Below are 25,021 nucleotides of genomic sequence, written 5' to 3'. Positions count from 1 at the left end.
TTTCTTGGATGGTGTTGACTACCTTGCATTTAAACATATCCATTGTATTCATCTCATACGATGCACCGATTGCATAAGCACTTACGCACATTGCATCATATAGGATCGCAAACCGAGAACCCAGTCGTCATACCCGAGGAGCCCGAGGAGCAGCTCGAGGTGTAGCCGCAGGAAGTGCCAGAAGCCGACGAGGAGGACGTTGAGGAACTTCCGGAGTGCTCCGATCACCGTCCGAGCTCCTTCGAGAGAGGCAAGCCCCGGAGCATTTTTCTCCCGGTTTGCAATGATTTAATTAAATGCTTTACTTTAATTGATGCATTATGTTCAGGAGTTGTTTGCAACCGTTGCTGCATTATACCTTGTTTACCTTTGTTATACTATATCCTTGTTACCCTGGTATCCGCAGTCGAGTCAATGCTTAGCTGGCTTAGACCGGTAGAAGTCGGGTGATTTCCTGTCACCTGCGAGCAATAGGTGGTTATCTGGATCTGATTGGATGACTATGAAGTCATGGTATAACTAAGTGTTAAATGAAGTTGAGACCGGACGGAGACTTGCAGAGTTTTGGACTGTAGTGTTTCCATCTGTGTCGATTAAGGACCGACCGTTGTTGGGCCTCGAGTCATGTTGAACGCATGCCTTACATTTAGCTGGCCGGATAAAGTACCTTCCGACCGCGAAGCTGGGAGATTTTTCGGGCCGAGTAGATTGCCCGCAACGCACTGTGCCAGAGCAGGTGTGGTAGGACACGGGGGCGGGATGATAAGACCAAAGTGCAGTCGGTCGGCCCCCGGGTACATGTGGTTCCTGGCAAACTCGAGATTCCTGGAAAGTTGACTCGGTGATCAATATCTCACTTTAGCGGGTGAGTGAGGTTTGTGTAAGGAATAAATCACCAGCTAGTTAGGAATCGATTCGAATCGCCATCGCTCCTAGATAGTGAGCACCTGACTTGAGTGACTTCATCGTAGTAAATGTTTATGGAACACTTGGATGGTTATAATGAATATGACAATATGGAAGTTGTTTAATGATCATTGGTTATCATTATCTGCTTAATCATATGTTTACTCTAGTATAGGTGCAAATCTAGTCGACAGGTTCATAATAATTAACTTGGCAATAATGCTTTTAGAAGGGTTCTTGAAATGCTAAAAATGCTTCTTTTGCAAATGAGTCAGCTACCCTACTATAAAGCCCTTCATAATCCTTGGTGTCATTTATTTTCGGTTATGTCGGGTAAGTCTAGCTGAGTACCTTCTCGTACTCAGGGTTTTATTCCCACTTGTTGCAGATGGGCAGATGTATTACGGCTACTGTATCAACTGTCTGTATCCTGCGATGGGTGATGCTTAGGACCATGGGCATGGTCATTCCTTACGTCTCGTCTAATGCTTTTGTTGGAGATGATCATTCGCTGGCACTATATTTGAACTCCGCGTGAGTGTGTGTGGTTTGAACAAATGGCTTCCGCTACTTTTATTCGAACTGGTTTTGTAATAACTATGTTTAAACTCTGATGTATCTGAGATTGCGAACTTTTATGTAATATGTGATGGTGACCGCTAAACTTATTACGATCTTGGCTGGAATGGAAGTTGGTTTGAAATCCTTCGTGATTTCACGGACTACCGGGTTATACGGGCTTAAGTTTGCTCAATCGTCTGCTCTGGCGGATGATTTTCTTACTTAATTTCGTATAATTGGTCGGTTCTGTTACAGTGATGATCTAAGGGACTAGCTGACCCTTGTTAGGCAGCATTTGGAAACTTTAGCCCTGCATTTCTTTAGTTCCAGTGGATGGTTATCTACTAGGTTTTGTGGTCTTTCTTAGTCAGGACTTCTCTTCAAGTTTTGTTTCGCAAAGTCTGGATGTGAGCTTCTCAACCTTGAAAGTGGTGTGCTGTGAACTTTGTAATAATGGGTCTATTCTACCTCGGTAGATGAAGCCAGATATAAACTATCCTTTATAAAAAAAAATCAGTGCTCTAGTTCTTGCCAAAGAATTCCCAGAAAGCAACACATTCTTTTTGTGTCAGTGCAGAGTTCGAGCCCTGCCACACACTCCAGAGCTTGCAATAATCGCTGGCTGTTGGATGATGCTTCACACCAAAAGCCGTGTTAAAGTACCGAAGCAATTTGCTGCTGTACCATTTCACCAGAACAAGGAGCTGAGAGTCAAAAAGACCGTTACTGTCATAAAGAACACAACTGGCAGGGTTGACCCATTGACCTTCATTAGCTTCATAAGGTATCCAAATCCAGTCACTGGTGTATCGAGGCTTCCAACGGTATACCTCCAAATATGAGTAAATCCTAGAAATTGCATCAGCATTAGAGAGACCTTTTAGATGCCGTGCCATCAGTACACAAGCACAACTAGCTCTAGGATCCACAATAACTCCTATTGTTTGCAGCTCACTCTCATATGAAACAAGCTCCTGTCCATAAAATATTTTATCTACGAAAGGGCCATCATCCCTGTGAACATGAGAAGAGCACAACGAACCAAAACGGATACAACCGTTTGGATGACTGTACCCTGCAGTTGTCTTAACCCACTTAGTTTATTGCACTCATGAAACTTTTAGGTAGAGCAGATCCGTTTTTTTTCTCCAGATTCTGATGCACTTTAGCAATGAAATAAAGGCTTCTGGAGTCACAGCTGAAGGATCAAATTTGGAGTCCCGAAATGACAAATGCTACACCGTGTTCTAATTGAGCTTTGGCACCCAAGGCCATCAGTCCATTACTGTAGCAGTAGATCTCCTTCCCAAGGCCATACTGTGTGTCGCTGCCATCGACGAATGGTAGGCGGGAAACTAAAGCAATAGACTCCCATTGTGAGCCAAAGAGAATGGCTTCCTTCTGAGACCTGAAACCAAATGATGTATGTAGCCATCTCTCACGGTGCATGAGGTTCGCAAGATCAACAGGTAACCTCCCATGCCTGGTGAGTAGGTCTCTGTAGCATTCTAGTAGTGCAAATGCCCGCTCTTTTGTAATAGAAGAAGTGCTTACAAGTTTCTTGACACAACGCACTAGTTTTTTACTTGCTTCCTTGAAGCCAGCAATTAGACCAGTTTTACATAACTCTACTTTGTACAGCTTGATTTCATCCCCATAGAATTCCAGATCAAGCAATGGCACCTTGTCAACGACCTCCAAAAGACATTTCCAGTCGTCACCAATAAGGAATGTTTCGTGAGGAGCTCTGAAGCCAACATCAGTCTTCAACCATCTGAGATCTTTCAGTCTTTCTACAAAATCATGAAATTCCTCAGCGTATCGAATACACTTGAGCATTAGTATTGTAGCACCAGGAGTGATTGTATCTTTAGAGAACCTAAAGTTATCAACCACCAGCTGATAATTTCTTTTGAAGTCAACAACTCCAAATAGCTCAAGCTCTGACCTGAAATCAGCTATGTCAACCCCATAGAAGACTGTATCGATAAAAGGCAAGATGCTGATGACCGAGGCATTCTCCCATTCTGAATTAAATAGGATTGAATTTAATGGTGATCTGCTGCCAAGACAAGTCTTAACCCAACAGCCATTTTCCATTCGTTCAATGAGATGTGGAGTCTTGTTATTCTCATTCGGAAATCTGATCGATTGAAGCAGAGCTAACATATTGGCTCGAGAGAAAGTTTTAGTTGTTGAGGACAGAAGATGGTTACATATATGCACAGCTGCATCTACAAACTCAAATTGCACTCCAATAACTCTCAACTCTTCCTTGTAATTTTTTATTTCATTTCCATAAAAGTCTTGATCAATAATGTGTACATCAGATAAGATTGATTGGATTTGTGGAAACTTTTCCCATTCTGCACTCAGCAGAAATGATCCCAAAGATGAACTGTAACCCAAGGATGTCTTTAACCACTTCCTATTGCTGATAAAGTTCAAGAATTTCTGAGGTAGCTGGACACACCTCAACCTTAGATTCCTGATACATTGTATAAGTAAAATAGCATTCTCCATAGTCATTGGTTCGGTGGCCATGTCCACAGATGCGTACAAAATTTCAAAATGCACTCCAATGGATCTCAGCTCCTCCTTATAAGAACTTATTTTGTTCCCATAAAATTCTTGGTCAATCAAGGGTACATCAGCTAACTCTGAAATAATCTGCCTCAAATTTGTCCATTCTGAACTCAACAAAAAAGACTGAGATGGTGCATTGTAACCAATTGAGGTCTTCAGCCATTTTCCATTCTTGATGTTGTCCAAAAAGTTTTTGGGCAGCAGGATGCCCCTTGATGTTAGATGCCTAATCCACTGTAGAAGTAAAATAGCATCCTCCGTACACAAAGGCTGGCTGCCAATGTGTATAGATGCATTTGCAAACTCAAATTGCACTCCGATCACCATCAACTTTTCCTTGTAAGTATTTATTCTATTTCCGTAGAACTCTTCATCAATTATGGGTACATCAGCAAAGATAACTGTACCTGGAGCTTACTTCCCCATACTGCACTTGCTAGAAAAGTTCTTAATGGTGACTCGTAACCAAGAGATGTCTTTAGCCACTTCCCATTCCTAATACAGTTTAAGAAGTTTTGTGGCAGATGGTGTTATGTGGTTGCTAGGATTGAGAGGAGAGAGCCGAGGGGAGGGACGGCGGCTGCCGCGCCACAGTACCCGCGGCGCTACAGTACCTCGGGTACTGATCGCGGCTAGGGCTGCGAGGGTGAGAGAGAGCCGGTCGCGGGGCGTTTGCCCACGACCGGGTAAGAGGGAAGGGTTTTCCTTCTTAATTCTTGCTTCATTAGATTGATACATATCCTCTCCTTATATAGAGAGGTTTACTTGACTTCTAAGCAAGCGACCCTTATCTCTAATTAACCCTAACACTAATGGGCTATACATCCAGCCCAGGCCCAATAGGCCCCTGCCATACTCTAACACTACACCCCACCTGGACATGCAACTCGTCCTCGAGCTGCAACCTAACCAACTTATAACGATGTCTCAACACAAGCCTATCACTTAAAAACAAGCATTTTACATCCCGGCTTATTGTATTATTATCAACCGAAAATAGATGTGAACTCTTTATTTTTGCAGCCTCTTCAATTGATGGCGGACACCAGCCCGACGCATAAGCTGCACGTAGACAACCACCTGGATCCCATGGACACCATCTTGACGAAAGGGGTGCATGTATATGGCCACCTAGAAGTAGTCGCAACAACGGCCAGCGAAGGCGCCCTCGCGGTGGTCGGTGGCGGAAAGCGGCGGTGCTAGGCAGTGCGCTCCCGCCGGTGACACCATGCCTTCTCCCCGCCGGACGGATGCTGGTCTGCACCGCACAAAGAAGAGCGGATGGCTTTCGACGGAGAACGACGAGGGGAGTGCCTCCCCAACCGCCGCCACCGCAGAGTTTGAGTTCGCCGCCCGCGAGAAAAACAGCATGCCCGTTACCCGTGGGGGAAACTGCCGACACCTGGTGTGTAAGCATCTTCCCCGCCGGCTCCATCGCGATGTCCGTCGGCTGCTCGATCTGCCGCGACTTCTCGCCCGCGTCTTGGATCTGGTGGACGCCGGCGCCCCTATAGAAGATGCCATCGGTGAATGGGTGCTGGAGGCTCGGTCCACCGGAAAGGACAACAACGCCGGTGGTGGGCGCTGGAGCGACCTTCGTCGTGGCCGCCGTGGTGCTCGCCATCGTGTACACCGGCCCCATCGTCGATGCCCTAGCATAAGACGGGATCGGCGAAGGAAAGGGCGGCATCCACGGCTGGTGGATGGGAATCGGGGCGGTCGAAGACGCTGGGGGCGGCGGCGGCAGCGGCAGCAGCAGCTGCTGGGACGTCGGCGTCGGGTTCGGCTGCGGCCCTAGCAGGAACCCATGAATCTCGGCCACCATCTTGCCGAGGTCAAGAACAGCCGCCGTCAACTGCTCGTTCGTCATGACGCCCACGGCGGAGGACGACGCACCCGCGGCCATCTGCAGCGAGGATTGCGGCACCCTGGCCGACGTGGAGACCGCGGACAGCGGTGCGGTGGTGCCTGGCGGGACCGCCGCGGCGAGCGGGGGCACGGTGGTGGAGGGCAGCGGGATCGACATGGCCGGCGGGTGGACATGATCGAACCACATGGTCGAACCAGAGATCTCTGATACCAGATTGTTATGTGGTTGCTAGGATTGAGAGGAGAGAGTCGAGGGGAGCGGCGGTGGCTTCCGCGCTACAGTACCCGCGGTGCTACAGTACCTTGGGTACTGTTCGCGGCTAGGGCTGCGAGGGTGAGAGAGAGCCGGCCGCGGGGCGTTTGCCCACGGCCGAGCAAGAGGGAAGGGTTTTCCTTTTTAATTCTTGCTTGATTAAATTGATACATATCCTCTCCTTATATAGAGAGGTTTACTTGACTCCTAAGCAAGCGATCCTTATTTCTAATTAACCCTAACACTAATGGGCTATACATCCAGCCCAGGCCCAATAGGCCCTTGCCATACTCTAACAGATGGACTATTTTTAATTTTAAATTCCTGATCCACTGTAACAGCAAAAGTGCATTTTAGATGGCCAGAGGAGACGATACTGTTGGGAAGCTGGAATTAGGAGGACGTAAAAATGGTATATCAGCTGCTTGTGCATAGGTCCTCAGGAATTTTATGAGCTGACCTTCAGACGTATAATTTCCGGCATATCTTCCTGAATAGCTATAATCTGCTGACAGCTCAACATAATCTTGAGATCTCCAAGGAGGCAAGGATTAGTACCAATTACTCTAACCCACTTGCTTCCATCAGCAGGGTCAAGCAAAGATTTTCTATGTTTTATAACCTTTCCGAAGTTATCAACCACAGGCAATGCTTGGCACAAGTTGACAATGATCCTCTCAGTTATGTACTTTTTTGTATGTGAATGATAAAGAAAATGGCAGTAAATAAGAGCTAACCCACTCTTGTTAAGTGCCTTGGATGCAGTAGAAGCATACTCGTGTGGAGTCAAAATTTGCATGTTCACAATGTTTCTAAGCCAGTCCATCTGTATTCCCCCAGAAAATGCATCCAGAGACCTCTGTGTACTTAGGGGCAAAAAGAATAGACTAGGAAATAAGCCAAGACAAGTCGATCAAATTAGATGCTGTGCATATCCTTAAAGACCTTTGTGCTGCTCGCACACTGGAATATGACAATCGACCGTTGGTATCCACATACTTTATGAGAGATATAAGCATCATACTTGTTCCAAAAAAGACTTTCCAATTTCCAGCAACAAAATATAAGATCTAAAGGTACACTTCTTTCACAAGATTCAATCCATCAATACAAATTTCCAGCAACAAAATATAAGATCTGAAGGTACACTCCTTTCACAAGATTCAATCCATCAATACACTTACTGTACCATTCTTTGTTGGCATATCCAATACCTAGAAATTCTAATACATCATCGTATTCTTGGTTGTCAAGATAGGAGCTCAGGACAAAAGTACCATACGAAGATAGATTCTGCAGACCGATTCCTTGCTTCTGGGCCGAATTCAAAATTCTCCAGAATGCACTATCCAGCCGAGAGACTTCAGTGGGCTTGCAGAATACCTTGTGTGTAGTTCATGATTCACAACGCATTATATCCTCAGCTTCAACTTTGGTTTTTATGGACAGCCTGACATTACCAAAAAGTGATATTGAAGAATCCTGAATTGGCAGAAACCTGAAAATGGGTGCGAGCGAAAAATGTGGGGCATCCCTTGACGATTTCAAGAGCTCCAAAAGCATTGACAAAAGCAGAAGGTACACACTCAAGTATACCGCGATTCCATTGGCTGTCAAATAAAATGGACTCTCGGGATGAAGCTAGAAGAAAATCTGCTTGAATAATAAAGGGCAAATTAGTGACCATCTCTGTAGGAAGGAATGCATATACGCCAGGCGATTTTGCTCCTCTGCTTAATCTCTGTCCATGAGGAAATACCAACGTAACTACCCATTGATCAACTTCCATCCTTTTCTGAATTCTGCAGTCTGGTTGGACTTCAAACTTCTGCTTCCACATATAATAGGTGCACTCTTCTGTTTCTCCCTTGCTAATTTCCTGCATAGCTAGATGAAGCGTGTAAGACTCTGCATCTATGTCCTTCCTCGAACTGTAGTCCACTTCACTGGAGATCAAAATCTGGCTGATCCTACTGGCCTTAGGATCATGGTTCATTTCCCTGACAGAGAGCTGCCTAATCTTTGAAAGAAACAAAAGAATTTCAGGATGTGTGCTAGAAAGTTCTTTCTTCACAGCAAGTATCTTATCAGTCTTCAGAGGTAAGATAGTAATAGTTGTAGGAAGGCTCCTAGAAGGGCCATATACTGTTCTTATGTCATCAATATTTGGCTTCCCATCAACCCATTCAGGAACAATGTATCCTATATCACAATCTGCTGAAGGCTTTTCATTGAATTTTATCTGATATCCATTGCCGAAGATGTGTGGTTGACTTGAAACTAGAAATACACTTTTGAAACCAATACCTGAATGAAAGATTATTGTTAGCTACTTTGCTTAAAAGAACTAGAAACACAACATAAAGCAGGACCACACTGTACATGCAAGGCCTTAGTTTTTCTAAGAACAACACCTTACAATGGAACTACAAATTCCATGAAATTATAGAATCACAGATTATTGCGGTTAAGGCAAAATCATTGTTGAAGACGCCAGTATGCTAAGCAGGTTGCTTTGTACAGGGTTCTTCCTCTTTTTTCTCTGTACCATACAAACACAACTCTCATGTCTTCAAGACGAAGAAAAGTGACAGTAAGCTACTTCAAGTAGAATTAATTTATATAAAATTCAAGGGACAGATTGAAGACCATTTGGCAGGAGAAAATGCTTAAACCCTAATAAATTCAAGTATTACTAGAACTCCTAAAGGTCAAACCATCCACAAATTTTCTGATTCAGATAACAGTAAAAAATAAAACAGAACAGGCATGTTGAGTTCTACTGTCATTGAAGATGCTTGCATACTTGCTGCATAAACCCAATGCAAAATAGGCAACAGGCATTTTTGTACTCCAAAGTCCAAACCAAAAGTTAACTCTCATGGCACGGGAGTACCTTTTTCACCAATGTAGCCAAGATGTTTGTTTCCTTTCTTAGTTGACCTGCCAATCCTACATATGGATTCAATGTTTGCTGCCGAAAATCCCCTTTCATTATTGAAGACAACAAGTGTCGAGCCAGCTCCTGTAGCAGTAATGTCCTTTTCTGTTATGACAAACTCCAGTGCTGGCGACACATCCAATGGATATTTGTTGTCCTCAGCATTCTAAAAAATTTCAACAGATTAGGCCAAGCATGAAATTTCCCATGAAGTAGCAGCATCTATTCACGAGTTCAACAATAATGAAAATGTTACAGTGATGCTAATTCTACATTAAACTAATATTGATTCACATTTGCACAAACTATCATGTAGTTGGCCACTAGGTTACAATCATTTTCATTCTCTACAGCAATGATAGAAGGATAATCTGTGTGACAAATGGAGCAGATTGACAAACTTGTAATTTTAACCACTAGTGTTCCCAACATATTTTAATCACAACATCATATCAAATAATATGTTCTGACATTGACAAATAAGAGCTACAGATGTCTTCAACTTGACGGTCACTGGCAAAATAGGTTGGATGTTCTGACCTGCTAGCCATGCCTGTGACATCATTCTCTTTCATATAAATTTACATACTTAACCAACAATTGCAATACCACATGACATAAACCCACAGCCATCTTATTTACCTTCATCAATCATCACTATGCCAAAAATCCAGCCAAAAGCTCTTTAGGCAATTTAGGTCACAAGTCATCTGCTCCCATTGGAGGACCAAGTTCTCCACGAACCATCACCATGAGACCCAAATAAAGGCTCTCACCTGTGAGCCCACCTATACTGCCACAACCAAATCTCCTAATTTCTATCCTTATCTCCGCCTAATGAAAGAGTAGCCATCTTTCTGTTGTGTTACTTTTTGCAAAAGCAGCTGCCAAAATATCTCTATGGCAAGCGACAACACTAAACGCTAAAAGGACACAACGGAACTATCTTAAGCCTGATCAATCCTATGCACAAAGAATCGTAATCCTCCTCTTTTAAATTTGGCTCGTCGACAAGGAAATAAAGACTACTTTAGAGGCAATTCATCAAACACCTCCCATGCAGCAAGAGATGGCTGTGCATATGTGGAAGATAGAACTGTCAATCAAAGGACAGTATTGCCACTCCTCAAATAAATAAAGATGGGATTGGATTAGAGCAAAGCAAACAAAGCTTCAAAACATGGTAGAAGGGAAGATATTAGAACTTGCAGGAAGTATAGAAACTTCCACTGATTTCACATACACAGCGCGACATGCGACCTATCTTGGTGGGCTGCTGTCCCGGTGTGATGTTTGCGTGCTTGCACCATGGAGAAACACAATGGTAGATCATTACCATGGCAGCGAAGAGCACAAAAGCAAACCTGACATGATGAAGCAAATTAGCGAAACCACTCTGTTTGCTGTGAGCTGATCACGGGTTGTCGGGTGCACTAAGCTCATGTCCAATTGACCTCCTATCCAACCTTCTAAAACCAAATTTTAGGTTTATATAGAGGAAAAATACACTCCTTAATCAACTCGTATATTTAGTAGCACCATACTAAACCACCTCTCATCTCCGTCCAAAATCATTATTGGACGAACGTGCGTTGCCAACGCAAGCAAAGTACGGACTGAGATTAAGGGCCTATTTGGATCCATTAGCACTAAAAATTAGATAGCTAATAGCTGCTAATTTTTAGCTAGCTAATATTTAGTAGGGGTTGTTTGGATCAATTTGCTAATAGGTAGTTGCATAGTGAGTTGAAGGTGCATAGGAACTATTAACACATGTTAACAACTTCAAATCTGCCAATAGAATTAATAGTTAATCAGCTCTCTGCCTAATAATTAGTAGGTATATTTGGATCCACCGGTACTAATAATTTTAGGTGCTAATTTTTAGTATTAATAACAGGCCCTAAGGGAGTGCGGGCAGACGGCGAGGTCGCGGCAGGCTGAGCCGCTGAGGGCGGTGGACGACGCGGCGGCAGTTAGCGTTCTGGGGGAGGGCCTCCATGCCCGGTGGCCTTAGAAGGGGCGGTGGCCGGACCGGCGGCTCAATGGACAGCGAGCGAGCCGGCACCAGAGGTGGGGGCGAACGTCGCTTGGGGGTGGCGGCGCGGTGGGTGCGGGCTGGCGGTGACTTTTTTTTTTTGAAACTGCCTGGCGGTGACTTGGGTGAGCGGGGCCGCGACGGCGAGGGTCTTTAGGATGGACGGTCAGACTCGACGGAGCTTGAAGAAGAGGGAGATGGTAACTGTAGGAACGCGCGTGACTGGAAAGATAGCCCACGAGAATGATGATCCCATATTCCCATCACATATGAGGTATCTATAAATGTTCTCGAAAAAAATATGAGGTATCTAAAAGAATAGTTTTTTCTTGGCGAAATGAGTGGAAATAGACCTAAATTACTCATGTGACATACTAAAAACTAGGTGGTTAATATACATACACACACACACATGGGGATGAGAGAAAGATTTAGGCTCCGTTCGTTTAAGCCGATTCGACGCCAGGAACGATTTCGACCTTGGAAAGCTAATATAAAGGAAAGTATCGATCCAGCCGGGAATTCTTCCTGGAGGTCATTCCCCAGAAAGCGAACGGGGCCTTAGAGGTACTTTATGATTAGGATGGCGTTAAATGAGAAACGTTGAGGATTAAATTTAAAAGGACAAAGATGCTTAGAGTGGACTAATCACATGTTACACAGGTTTGTCTTGGACCCACTTTGTCTAAGAATGTACTCCCTTCGTCAAAAAAAATACAATTCTTACTTGCGAAGAATTCAAATAATTCTAAGTTTAACCAAATCTCTACACCTAAACTGGATTATTGTCATATTGCCCCGTGCGTCTGCACCCCACTTGCCAGTACGTGCATGCAGCAGCTAAGAAACAACGGGCCCATTAGGGTTCCCAATGAAAAAAGCTTTATTATATTATTATTTTCTGAAATGGTTAAAGCAACTTAAACTTGTAATATAAAATTCATAACAATAAATCACACAAGTATTAATTAGAAAAAGTGAAACCAATTTTATTAGGTTTTTATAGAATAGATCTGAACGATACAGGTGATAATGATTATGAAACAAGCTTCGTATTTTCTACGTACTTAGATTTGTAGATTTTTTTAATATATTTATCTATACCCGTAAAAAAAAATATTTATCTAAGCCACAAGTCATGTGTGTTGTCGTAGGTGTGGACAAAAAATTGTTGCCCCCTATGTAATTAGATTTGTAGATTTCTTAATATGTCAGTTTCTGTCACAAGTCACGTGCGTTGACATAAACATAGACAAAAATTCATTGCCCTAATATAATGCACAGACATACATGTAGCTTATATAAAAATTTACAAACATGTACCGAATAAAATATTATTTGATTATTATGAAATATTTTTAATAGTAAATCTAATTGAAGACATAAATGTATTCTTATCCATGAGGGAAAAAATCCAAATGTGATTTCATACAAATATGGGTTCATATTTTAATTACTGCTGCGAGACATGAACTTGGTGAACCAATTGATTTGTGCACATGCAAATAAAATTTCTCAAAGTATTCATGTGTGTGTGCATCTTCAAGAAAATAGTACCTTCGCTCCTTCAGTCAAATATAGATGACGTTAAGACGAGAACAAGAAGAAAATAAGCTAGTAAATGTGACCGGAGGTAGTACAAGAAAATCAAGAATGATCGATATAATGGAATAGGTATAGGTAGATGTGTGCATACCTGGATGAGCTCCATGAGGAAATGGACGTCCTTGGAGTAGAGTTCCTAGCTGACTGCCTGGTGTATGTCCTCCGCCAGCGGGTTCCTCTCGTCCCGCCCGATGTAGAACCGTTCCCGCCGGATTCGCTCCACGTGCGCCCTCGCCGACTCCGCCGAGGACGACGAGGCCATTGTCTTGCAAGCTCTGCAGACTGCAGGTATTGTTCTGATCGATGCGGCTCTTGGACTCTGGCGTTTTGTTCTGGTCGATGAACGGCCGGGTCAATCAGGTAGCCAGGAAGACGTGCGTGTGCGCCATCTTTGTGATTAATATAGCACGAACGGCGACATAGTTATGTGGGCGCCCGCTCGACCGTCGCGATTCCTCTTCGTCTTCCGATGCAAATATTTAATTATGAGCTGGAGCGTCGCGGGAGAGCAGTGGATTTTGCATGTACAAGTCAGGCCTAGGTTTAGGATGAAACGAACAAAACCCTTGTTTAGTTCCACCCTAACTTCCAAAAAGTTGCTACAGTACCTGTCACATCGAATGTTTGCGGTCCGTGTATGGAGCATTAAATGTAGACGAAAAGAAAAACTAATTACACAGTTTGGTGGGAAATTGCGAGACGAACGTTTTGAGCCTAATTAGTCCATGTTTGAACACTATTTGTCAAATAAAAACGAACGTGCTACAGTAACCCCAAAATCTAAATTTCTTCAACTAAACAAGGGCAAAGTCTCTCAATGTGCATAAACCTTTTGACACATAAACGGTCACACACTGACAAGTAGCCAGTGCTAGCTTGCACGGACCGCAACGGCCAAGATTAACGCAGCGAGGCTGCCACGTTGGCTAGGTAGGCTGACTTCTCAAGTTGGCTAAGCCGGCATGTTAGGCACAGCTCAGCATCACCAAGGAAGTTGTTCTTTTGCAAAATGGCTTCATGAGCAGCTCTCTAAATGAAGCTGAGCTATTTTTAAAAAAAAAATATTTGGCAAATCAACTTCACATGGGAGACCAAAACAGTTTCAGTAGGAACAATTACTATAATACCCTTAGCTTTTTCTTTTTCTTTTTTTCTCGCTTCGTACGCGTCGCAACAAAGGCGGTGGGGCCGCGGCTGGGGACTCCGTCAAGCAGCCACTCCTCCACCGCGTGTACCCGTCCCACGCTGCGTCGGCCTCCTCGCCCGCGCTCCCATCCACTCCCCCGGGGTTCGCCGGCCACAGCTTCTCGGGGGGACTCGACGTCCCCAACCTCAAGAAGCACGGCGGCGGCACGCGCAGCCGGATCCGCGTCGAGGCCGCCACGGCCTCCGTGCAGAAGCTGGAGATCGACAAGGCCACTGTGATGCGGCGCTGCGACCTCCCCGCGCGGGACCTCCGCCTGCTCGACCCGCTATTCGTGTACCCGTCCACGGTCTTGGGCTACGAGCGCGCCATCGTCGTGAACCTCGAGCAGATCCGATGCGCCATCACCGCCGATGAGGTGCTCCTGCTCACGGCGGTGCCCATCACGTCGGCCCGCGCCACTAGGGTGGCCTCTCTCGGTGGCCCGCGCCCCTCCCCGCGGCCCGCCCCCAGCCAAGGCTGCGCCTGCGAGTGCCCCCGACAGTCGCGCCAGCTCCCATGCCTGGCGGCCGCGCCCCATGCCCGGCGACGGGCTTGGCGGCATCGCCGCCCACACCTCCCCACGCATCCCACGGCAGTCGTGACTCCGACGACCATGACTCCGGCATGCCACACCCATGGTGGTCGTGCCCCGGCAAGATGCGCCCAGGTGGCAGCGCCCTTCCCCAGAGCATGCTCTCTCTCTCTCCCTCTCTCTCTTCTTGGATAGAAGCAGTCTTTTTTATGGTGGGCCCCGCATGTGTCAGCTAAAGCTGGGAGAAGCTACTTTTTTTAAGCTCTCTCCCATCCCATTCCTTTGTGAGAGGGGAAGAAAAACAACTTTACCCATAAAGCTGTTTGGAAAAAGGGTGTTTGGCAAAAAAAACAGCTCACAACAGCTCATAGCTGTTGTGAGCTATGCCAAATAGGCCCGTAGTGCATACTCCCTCGGAGGACTTGTCAAGAAGAAACATAGGGTGTGTTTGGTTCATGTTCTGGCTCTGACATGGCCAGCCAACTAAGCCGGAACAGCTAAATCCTGGGCACGACAATGCAAGATGCACTTTGTTTAGTTGCACTAGCTAGCTTAGCCTGCATAAGTATACATGGGTTTGGTTGCTTGGTTTGCCTTGTATGGATTATGGAATCACCTCATCTTTGGGCTGATAAGGTCAAAACTTTGAGGCATTTCATCAAACAAGTGATGAGCATGGACGCCAGCTCCTCTGCCCCTCACTGGAGGGCACCTCCGCCTCACCCACGCTTAGGAAGAAGCGCCCGCGCCTGAGGCCATCCTGAGCCCACTCGTACAGCATGTGGATGCAGCAATGGGAAGGAATCGAACAAGATGTCATGGGCTTTACACATCGCGACTACCAGGGACTGTCGCGGTATGACCCCCAATACCCACAGGGTTGTACATGGGCCGAGCCGCTAGGGGAGGCCTAGCCCACAAGACTGCGCATGGGGCACACTACTAGTGGAGGCCCTGCTTACAAGACGACGACGCGTGAAGCACGGCGTAGGTCGGCGTGCATCGCAAGACTGCGTGAAGATCCTCGATGATCTAAGAAACCTGCTTGGATATGGTAGATCCTGTAATATCTATAACTTTCTATCTTGTAAATCGATCAGGATAGAAACAATCGATCTGTAACCCTACCCCTGGACTATATAAATTGGGTAGGGACCCCCCTCCTTTTCATCTGATCATACGCAATACAACCCACCGAAAGACACAGGACGTAGGGTATTACGCCAAGTCAGTGGCCTGAATCTGCCTAATCATTATCTCTTGCGTTCTGTGTCACCATATGGTTCCCTCACGCGCACCTCCATCGATTCATCTACTACCGTGGACATACCCCTCAGTAGACTGCCGACTAGATTTCATCAATAGTGGCACGCCAGGTAGGGGGAGTGCTTGCTGAATTCATGGCGAACCAGATGGTCACCTTTTCCGAGCTCCATGGCCCTTCCCGAGTCGGGCCAGATCTTTATGGTTGGATCCATGACCTGGATCATCGGCCCCGACGACAACGGGGAGATCGTGGAGGCGTTGCAGGACCACCCTGCTCTAATCACGCCAATACCTGCAACAACATCTTCGATCCCGACGCCCCACTGCTAGGTTAGGAGATCTATCAGCAATGATGATCTGATCGCATCCATCAATTGGGTCACAGACCACTTAATGGAATGTTAGCTCCTCGTGGATTCAGTCTTAGACCAATCTAGAGCGAGTGATGATTCTCCTGCACTCCAAGATCACCAAGCCGCTATGACCGAGAGACCTGCTCGGGCACACTGTTCGAGGCTACCAGATTCTGATCTGGTGATCACGGCTGCTCTGGAGGAGTGCACGGCATCGCACCAACCACTTCCCGCTACCGGCCTACGCTTGGCCGACTATGAGTCCCCGCTAGAGAACCCATCGAGGCCCTACCTCTTTGGGCTGAAGGGTGCGGGATCTGCGTACCAAAACGCCGTCCACCACCACTTTGTCGACCACGTCGAGCGCGACCACATCACTGACCTCTACATGATCGACCTGACTAACTCCGGTCAGCCTACGCCCATGGGCAACATGGTGGCTATTCACTAGCTCTTGAATGATTCCCCTCTTCCGACCGAATCTCTCCACAACGTTCTAAATGAGAGCCCCAATGATTATTCCGAGGGATCAACCAAGACCGTATCAAGCTACCCTACTTTCCCTCTGAGGTTCGGGGGCATGATTTTCCATGTCATCCACGATAGCGTCACCAAGGATGGCAAAACAGCTGAACAACATGAAGCTCGTCTAGCGAAGAATGTCGATCGCCAATGTCACCGAGATGCAGAAGTAGCCCAAGGGGCCAACAAGGATGGTCGTGGCCCACCCTGCCATCAACATAATCTAGAAGAGGCATTTGACATGGTGGGTGACCAGCCAGTCTACCAGACTCCAAGTGCTAATTTAGCCATCGCTTTCAACGAGCTCGACAAACCCCCTCACACTCCAGAGGTCGAGAAGGTCTGAGCACATATCATAGCCATGCAAGTCCAAGTTAACGAGTTCCGAAACAACGCCCCATCTTGTTCCATCACGTCAGCTCATAGCCGTCGTTCTCACCATCATGGAGGAGGCCAGCGTCATGACGCCGAGGGCCCTCAACCTTAGGCTAGGGGTCCCTACCTCTATAGAGGATTCAGAGGCAACTATGAAGCTCATTTATGCCACGATGGCCACCCTCCACGCCCCTAGGGAGGTTAGGGTGGTAGCCGCAACCAAGAGGTCAATCAACCCCTCCATCGTGACCTTCGTGACCACATCAATGACGGCGTGGATGTCCATGGCTGCATCAGAAACAGCAAGTCCACACGCTACAAAGCAGAGATGGAGCGTCGCCGGTAATTCAACGTCGAACATGAGGGATTTGCTGCCTGTCAAGCACCAATCCCTACCGGCGCGTCAGGACTTTGCCCCTTCACAGAAAGGCTTCGAGCCATCCGGTGGCCTGTGGGTTTCAAGGTTATTTGTGTTAACACCTATGATGGAAAAGGCCAACCCCGCTCAGTGGCTAACTCTATATGAGATCGCCGTGAAAGCCACGGGCGGAGACAAAGACGTCATGGTGAACTATCTTCCCGTCATGCTTAACCAGTCTACAAACAACTGGCTCCTCAGCCTGTGGGAGAACTCCATCCAATCATGGGACGAACTCAGGAAAGTCTTCACCGACAATTACATGTCTACATGCGAGCAGCCCGGCACCAAGTATGACTTGAAGAATCTTCATCAGTCCTCCGAGGAGTCCCTGCGTGACTTCATCAGGCGCTTCTTAGAGACAAGAAATTCCATTCCCAACATCATTGACACCGAGGCCATCGCCGCTTTCACCAAAGGCTCCGGCATGAGCAGCTCCGTGGCAAGCTATACTGCAAGAGGCCCATAACCATCGGTGAACAGATACAAAGAGCAAACGGATACACCAATGCCGAAGAAGCCGAACGGGCTACCCGCTCCACTCACCACCAACATCATGATGATGACCGTCGTGACGACTGCTTAGATAGCTCGAGAGGCAGACAAGGCCCCTGTCGCTGGCCTGATAACTCGATCAACGCCGTCAATACCCGTGCCAAGCGCACCTACGACGCTAACTTTGGCAAGTTGTTGGATGGCCCATGCCCTATCCATAATGATGCCAAGCACACCATGCAAGAGCTCAGAGGCCTAAAGACAGCGCTCGATGGCGAATCATCAAAGAAGCCATAGTGTGATGAAGATAAGACCAAAGACGGTCAAGGCAAAGAATGAGGCAAGAACAAGGGCCCCACCTACCAGGACCCCACCAAGACCGTCGCCGCCATCTTTGGTGGAAGAGCTATCATCAAAGACAAGCGGAAGTAGAAGCTTGTAGCCCGACGCGTCATGTCAGTCACTACATATGACGGCCCCATCGCTGATCCCAAGTACCTCGACTGGTCAAAGAACCCGATCACCTTCTCTAGGGTGGATCAGTGGTCGAACATCCAACACCTAGGGTGTTTCCCACTCGTCCTAGATCCAATAATCAAGGACGTGCGCTTCTAGAAGGTCCTCATCGATGGAGGGAGCGCCCTCAACATCCTCTTCGCTGGATCTCTAGATGAGTTAGGGCTCAAGAAGGAAGACCTCACCCACATGGACTCTCCATTCTAGAGAATCATTCCAGGGAAGGCGTCCCTACCCTTGGGACAGAGTACACTGCCAGTTTAGTTCAGCAAAGCCAAGCATTTTCGCGTCGATAATGTTAACTTCCTCATCACCGATTTCAACACGGCGTACCATGCCATCCTCGGTCGACCAGCTTTTGCCAAGTTCATGGCTGTGTCACACTATACGTACCTGGTACTAAAGATGCCAATAGAGCAAGGGGTCCTCTCCCTATGCGCCAAACTTGACGTCGCCTACAACTATGAGAAGGAAAGCTTTGCGCTCGCCGAGGCAACTGACATCTCCATCTGCATGCAGGACTACATCGCAACTTCGCTGCTGATCTCTCCGGAGGACCTCGAGATCCTAACCATGGAGGCCGCCCTATGGTAGAACCACCTAATCTAATGCCTCCCCGGAGTGCTCGTCTTCCATTAGACACAAAGCACCCATGGGAGAACACTAAATTACTCGGTTCCGTCAGGCACACCCTAGGGGAGAACCCAAAAATCCACATTTTTACATCAGGATCACAAATGAGAGAATAAAGCTTACAACATTCTTAACCATTTCTTACATCACTTTTAATACAATATCAGAGTATAATATTTATTGTTATAACAGCGGAGTGTAACCATATTATCAGAGTTATGAACAATTTAAGTTAATAGCGGAATATAAACATGTTATCAGAATTACAGCGAAAATAATTATCTAAACATGACATGATGAAGCATTGATATGTGAACTAGGACAACAGATTATAAAACTTTCATTTGTAAAAACATTTAGTAAGATTTATAAATAAAAACTATGATCGCAGCGTAAAGGAAATCATCTCTAAGCCCACCAGGAGGAATCCACACACAAAGGTCAGCTCAAGCCTCCACCTTTCACCTGCAACAGGGGGGACAAAACCCTGAGTACTCAATTGTACTCAGCAATACTTACTCGATAGGAGGAAAGAAAAGACTCCAAGAATATGCAAGGCTATCTGGCTTATGGGTTTATTGTATCTGTAGGAAGCATTACTAAAAGTGCGTCCTTATATTCGATTTTTATTAACAGTCGCATTGGTTCATTAACTAACCATTCTATGTAAGCACCTATGCTACTTTCAAGCAAGTGGTAAGCAATCAGATTTCCTTTTTCCATCTTTCATCTTTCACCTTCAGTTCTTACTACGGTGCTAGGCACAAAACAAGCCGTACCGGATCGCCCGGCGATTTGTGAATCAATGCCCCCAGCTGGGTACCCCAAAAACACATGCCCCGCTTGTACCTAAGGCACAAGCAGGACCAACCCATCACCCTCTTGTCCTGGGTTCCTAGGTCCCAGTCCAAACTAGGACTCCAAGCCCCCGCCCCTGAGTCCCGGACTCAGTGCGGTGCAAGGACCTCCTCCACCAAAAAGAAACCCTGACAGTCGGTCCAGAAAGAGTCGAAACCCATGACAAGGGAGCAACAAGTCTTTCAAGCGCCCATACCCAAGTATGTGCTCGGGATAATAAGTCTGTGACTTGCCTCGAGTCTTATGCAACGATCGGTCCTTAATCGACACAGACAGGGAAAGCAGTGTAACTAAGCTATGCCCCGTGTCCATGGCGACACAACCTCTTACACCCACCAATACCCAAACCATATCCCTTCCCGATCACCATTTTCCATTCCACCATTTTTATATTTTCTAAGTGATGATAATACAATAATATATTTCCTATCTCTCGCGAGTGACAGATAATCACTCGACTTCTACTAGAGTCCTGTAGCATAGCACTCTACACGATCATGTCATACTAGTAAGACTCACAGGATAAAGATATATATCCAAGTGGGTTTCATTCAACTCCTTAAACTTAATGCACAAATATAATTTAAACTACAGAAAAGTAGGGGTTATGCACCGGGGCTTGCCTGGGTAATATATATATTAAAAGTTAGTATCTGCATCTTCAGATCATCCACCAACAACTGGATAGAAAGCCCATTGCATCATCTCCTAGAGAGAATACCATTACAACATCTTTAGATTTCCAATCATCCTTCAATTAATCCGTTGATCCATCATCGTACCTATATGATATGCATTTATGCAAATGCATATATGTAAATAACCAATGACAGCCGAAACGCTTAGAAATCTGATCACACCTCACAAGCTAACGAGATAGCTCTAAAGCTAGTCTATGTATCCATGTTGTCAAATAAACGTTATCAAACCCAAGTTGTTTCTTTATTCTATTCTATCAATTTAATCTTTATTCGCAATAGGACATCATTATCTATTTAGCAAACCAATTAATCTAGAACTACAAAAATTACAGTGAGTACTAATATTGCTAGGAGCCTACTGTAGAAATTATAGATCCAACACTATTACCAATTTATCACAATAATTCCTACAAGTTATCTTTTTACCATATTAAATACCTTAAATTAATTATATAGCTTCCAAGAATATTATCAAACTATGTGAACAAAATATACTAAAAGGTAAATCATGATTTTAGGAGACTAACAAAATTGGTTTCACAATTTTTGGATTCCTCTACTACTGTATATTGATTTTACGAGTTAACCAGAACCCTATATTGGAAACGCATTTAGAAAATGGAAAGGACGACGACATCCCCCTATCGGCCCAATGGCCTGTTCGGCCTGGTCCAGTGGCAATGCAGCCCAGGCGGGCGGGGGGCGTGTGGCCCAGCCACGGCGGCCACAGGCCGGCCTAGCGCACGGCGCGAGCGCGGCCCACGCGGCCAGGGCCAGAACAGATGATCGCCCAGCGACAGCTGCAGGTCGGCCCAGCGCGGACGTCTATTTGCATAAGAGGCCTCATTGTCTTTCTAATTCATGTTACGACTATTGACACTATTCATTTTAGTCACAGGTTTTGCATTCAGATCCAAAAATCGCTTTCTACTTTAACCTTCTCACCTTTTCCTCTTCTTCTATGAATGGAGGAACAGAGGAGCACCGGCCGGTGGTCAATCCCGGCTGGGGCGGGCACGGCGATAGCGGAAAACTGGTAGCGGGGCAGCGGTGGACCCGGCCACGCACACGAGCACCGGCGCCATGGCCAGAGGCGGCCCACGGCACCCTGGCCACACACGCACGCGGCAGCGAATGCATGGCAGCGGCAGCAGCCGAGCACAGAGGTGGAGCGGTGCCGGTGCTACGCGGAGGAACAGGAGCAGCCGTGGAGGGGAAACGCCGTGGGGTTCATGTGCGCACACGCACCCATGAGGGGGCCGGACGACGACGGCGTGAGGCGCAGCCACGGCGGGGACGTGCGATGCGAGGAAGAAGAGGGGCGCTGGTGCATGGTGGCGCGGCAGCGATGTGGAGACGCACGCGGGCACCGTGGAGCAGCGGCGGCGCTCCAGGGCGTGGTGGTCGTGGCGTGCCGGGCAAGGCGACGCGGACAGCGGCAACCGCGAATCATAGCAGCCGAGCAGGATGGAATGGTGCGACTGAGGGGTAGAGTAGTGGGTCTAGCATGGGACCAAGGACGCGCGCGCGTGCGGTGGTCGAGCAGCGGGGAAGGAAGAGCGGCACTGGTGGGCGCACTACAGCAACGCGGCGGCAGCATCGGCGGCTCCTAGCGTGGACGGCGTCAGGAGTGAGGCGCGGGAGCAGGCATGGCCAAAGAGGAGGGCGCGACCAAAGTCGATCCTCGGCGAGGTTCACCGTGTGGTAGTGCGGCGAGGCGGAGCTGTGCGTGGGGCCGAGGGCGTTGTGGGAGCTCACCAAGGCAGGCGCTAAAGGACCAGCGTGGTCGAGGAGCTCGCGCACGGGAGAGGCAGCGGGGCACGGATGCCTGGCCATGGTGGCGGACTGAGGCAGAGGGGCAAGGAGATGGGACGCTGGTGTGGGATGCGCGGGTGCTCGCGAAGGAGAGCTGGGCGGAGTTCCAGGGCGAGATGGCTGCGGGCTACACACGGAGGAGCAGCAGCGGCGCTGTGGGGGGAAAAGCAGGAGCTAGACCCTGACTCCAACGCGAGAAGAAAGGGGTGGCGCACGCTCTCTCGTAAGGAGCAGGGAAAGGAGGAATGACTATGGTGGACAGGAGCTGGAACGCCTCCTCTCGATTAAAGAAAAGAAAGGGAGAGAAAGAGAGTGCACAAACCGGTGAGACAGCAGCGACAGTGGGCCACGATGGCGTCAAGGACAGGGAAAGGGATATGGGCGCATGGCACAGCGTGGTTGGTGCCGATTCAGGTACAGGCTGGGAGTGGACAAGGCGTGGCAGGAGCTGGGCCACGTGCTGCACGCGCTACGGCAGGGCACAAAAGCAGACAGGGAAAAAGAAAGAGCAAGCAACCGACTCGACGGCGCGGCGTGACACAATAATTTGGGTGATTCGGGCGGTCAGGATGGCAGCTATCGTGGGTACGTTACCAATTTATCTAGGGACTAAAATAAGTCTATACGTAAACTTAAACATGTCTCTAGACCAAAGCTTTTCAACTGAGCGTGCTTATCAAAATAAACACGTGAGTATGTGTATATATACATATATCATTTTATTTATTTATTAATGGATTTTATTTTATTTATAAAAGTTGCTTTTCATTCTTAATCTAATAGAACAAACCGTTCGCCAGCATTGTCGTTCGACATTCCTAAATATCTTTACGCACTGAGTAATTTAACTTGGGCATTTATTTGAGTCCACAAAACTAAGTCACACAGGATTCGCTCATCACGTCGAGTACGTTTTAAATCAAAAATCTGAGAAACTCATTTCGAAAATTTTTCTTAGGCCTAAATCGCGGTGCTAAATGAGCTCATAACACCAGAGGTGTTACAACCAACCCCCTTAAAAAGAATCTCATCCCAAAATTCAAAGTACGAACCAAAAGAGGGGACACGCGATTACCTTCCGGAGATCAGGGATTACACGAAAGATTACACGACTTCGAATACTAAACTACACGGGGATTTAGGGATACATGGTTAAGAGCAACCTAGTAGAATCGAGACTTAATCCAGAAGTCGAGATAGACGAGGACAATGGAGAAATAACAAGATAATTATTATCCAAAATATGGCGTAGCACCAATAGATCCAAAAAACAAGACTCCCAAAACTCAACCATTGTGAACCCTAAGACAAAACTAACCAAGGGAACTTGAACTTCTTCAGGGACTAGATCCTTGCTTCTTAGATTACACCATCACCTCAGACTGACGAACCTAGTTCCACGAATGACGACTGAATCTCGTAGCTCTAGTCCGAATGCGAGGGGAATGGAGATGAAGAAGAAGAGCAAGGACCAAGGGTATCTTATAGTGGCGAATGGAGGTGGGGCGCAACACAACAGAAGTGGAGACGACATGGATGGAATAAACAGATGGGTCATGCTGTGGAGATAAACACGGCCAGGGTGCGCTCACTACACAAGCGAGCGGATGGGAAATAAATGAGAGGAGAGGGGGTCCGCTCGACGAGGCAGGCGTGTGGGCGACCATGTTTCCAAGAGAAAAGAGAAAGGGGAAGAGGGGTTTGGTATGGGGAACAAGGGTGTGGGGTAGGGAGCCGACCGGATGTCAGAGAAAAGTAAAAGCGCACAGTGCATAAAGACGGTGGGTGCGGCATGATACCGTGGCTACGCAAGAACGGTGCGATAATGGACCCGACACAGACGGCGTTTGCAGGGCTCATAGTGATATAACCCAGCATGCGTAGCGTAGTCAACTAAATACAAGGATTGGGACATGACATCCACTCAGACTTTCACAATCACTCCTGACTACCTGAGGCTAACCTTCCTTACTACTCTTCTTTTTCTTTCCTTTACTCGACCACATCCGCCTTTCATGTAGACTGAGACCATGCTATACTTTCTTCCTCCAAAACCACCTCCTCGTGTTTACTTTGAGAGAACACTATGTCATCAACCTATTGTGGATTTCCCATTTGAACACCTGAATGTTTGCAATGAGAATATTTCATAGTAAAAGTGGTATGGCAGTGTAACTTGGTAAAGGTACTTGGTCAACAACCTCGATACCAGTGCTTGCCGAGCAGCGTCACATGTGGTAGCTATTCCATAGAGAGCCCTCGATGTCGTCGTGGCACCATAAGCTATTAACCAGGCAACTACTACCAACTTACATGCCATGAAGGCAGTGGGGTCATAGACCACAGAATAAGGGGAGTATTGCAAGGGAAGATTCAAACAAGGGTTCCCTTCACATCAAGGGACAAGGAATTCAAATCCAACGGTGGATTTGTTTTGAAGAGATTCAAGTGTTCTACTGGGACATCCATAATTAGTCAATATAGTGTCCAATGTTCTCCAATCACGGTTGGTCTACTGGTGTCTGAATGGCTACTTCTCTTGTAATCCACCTAACATTGCCCTTGAAAACTTTAAGCATGTCTAAAGAAACT

At 46.9% G+C, this 25,021-nt stretch overlaps 1 pseudogene; it reads right to left on the bottom strand.

Annotated features, from left to right (window-relative positions):
• The window catches only part of LOC136506099 (uncharacterized), a 30,617-nt pseudogene extending 21,332 nt beyond the window's left edge, over positions 1 to 9,285 (bottom strand).
• Positions 9,286 to 25,021: the final 15,736 nt, after the last annotated feature.

The sequence above is a fragment of the Miscanthus floridulus genome, chromosome 14, assembly GCF_019320115.1.
Source record: "Miscanthus floridulus cultivar M001 chromosome 14, ASM1932011v1, whole genome shotgun sequence".
Classification (NCBI taxonomy): domain Eukaryota; kingdom Viridiplantae; phylum Streptophyta; class Magnoliopsida; order Poales; family Poaceae; genus Miscanthus; species Miscanthus floridulus.
The sequence above is the reverse complement of the archived record's forward strand: the minus strand, read 5'-3'. Positions and strand labels throughout refer to the sequence as shown.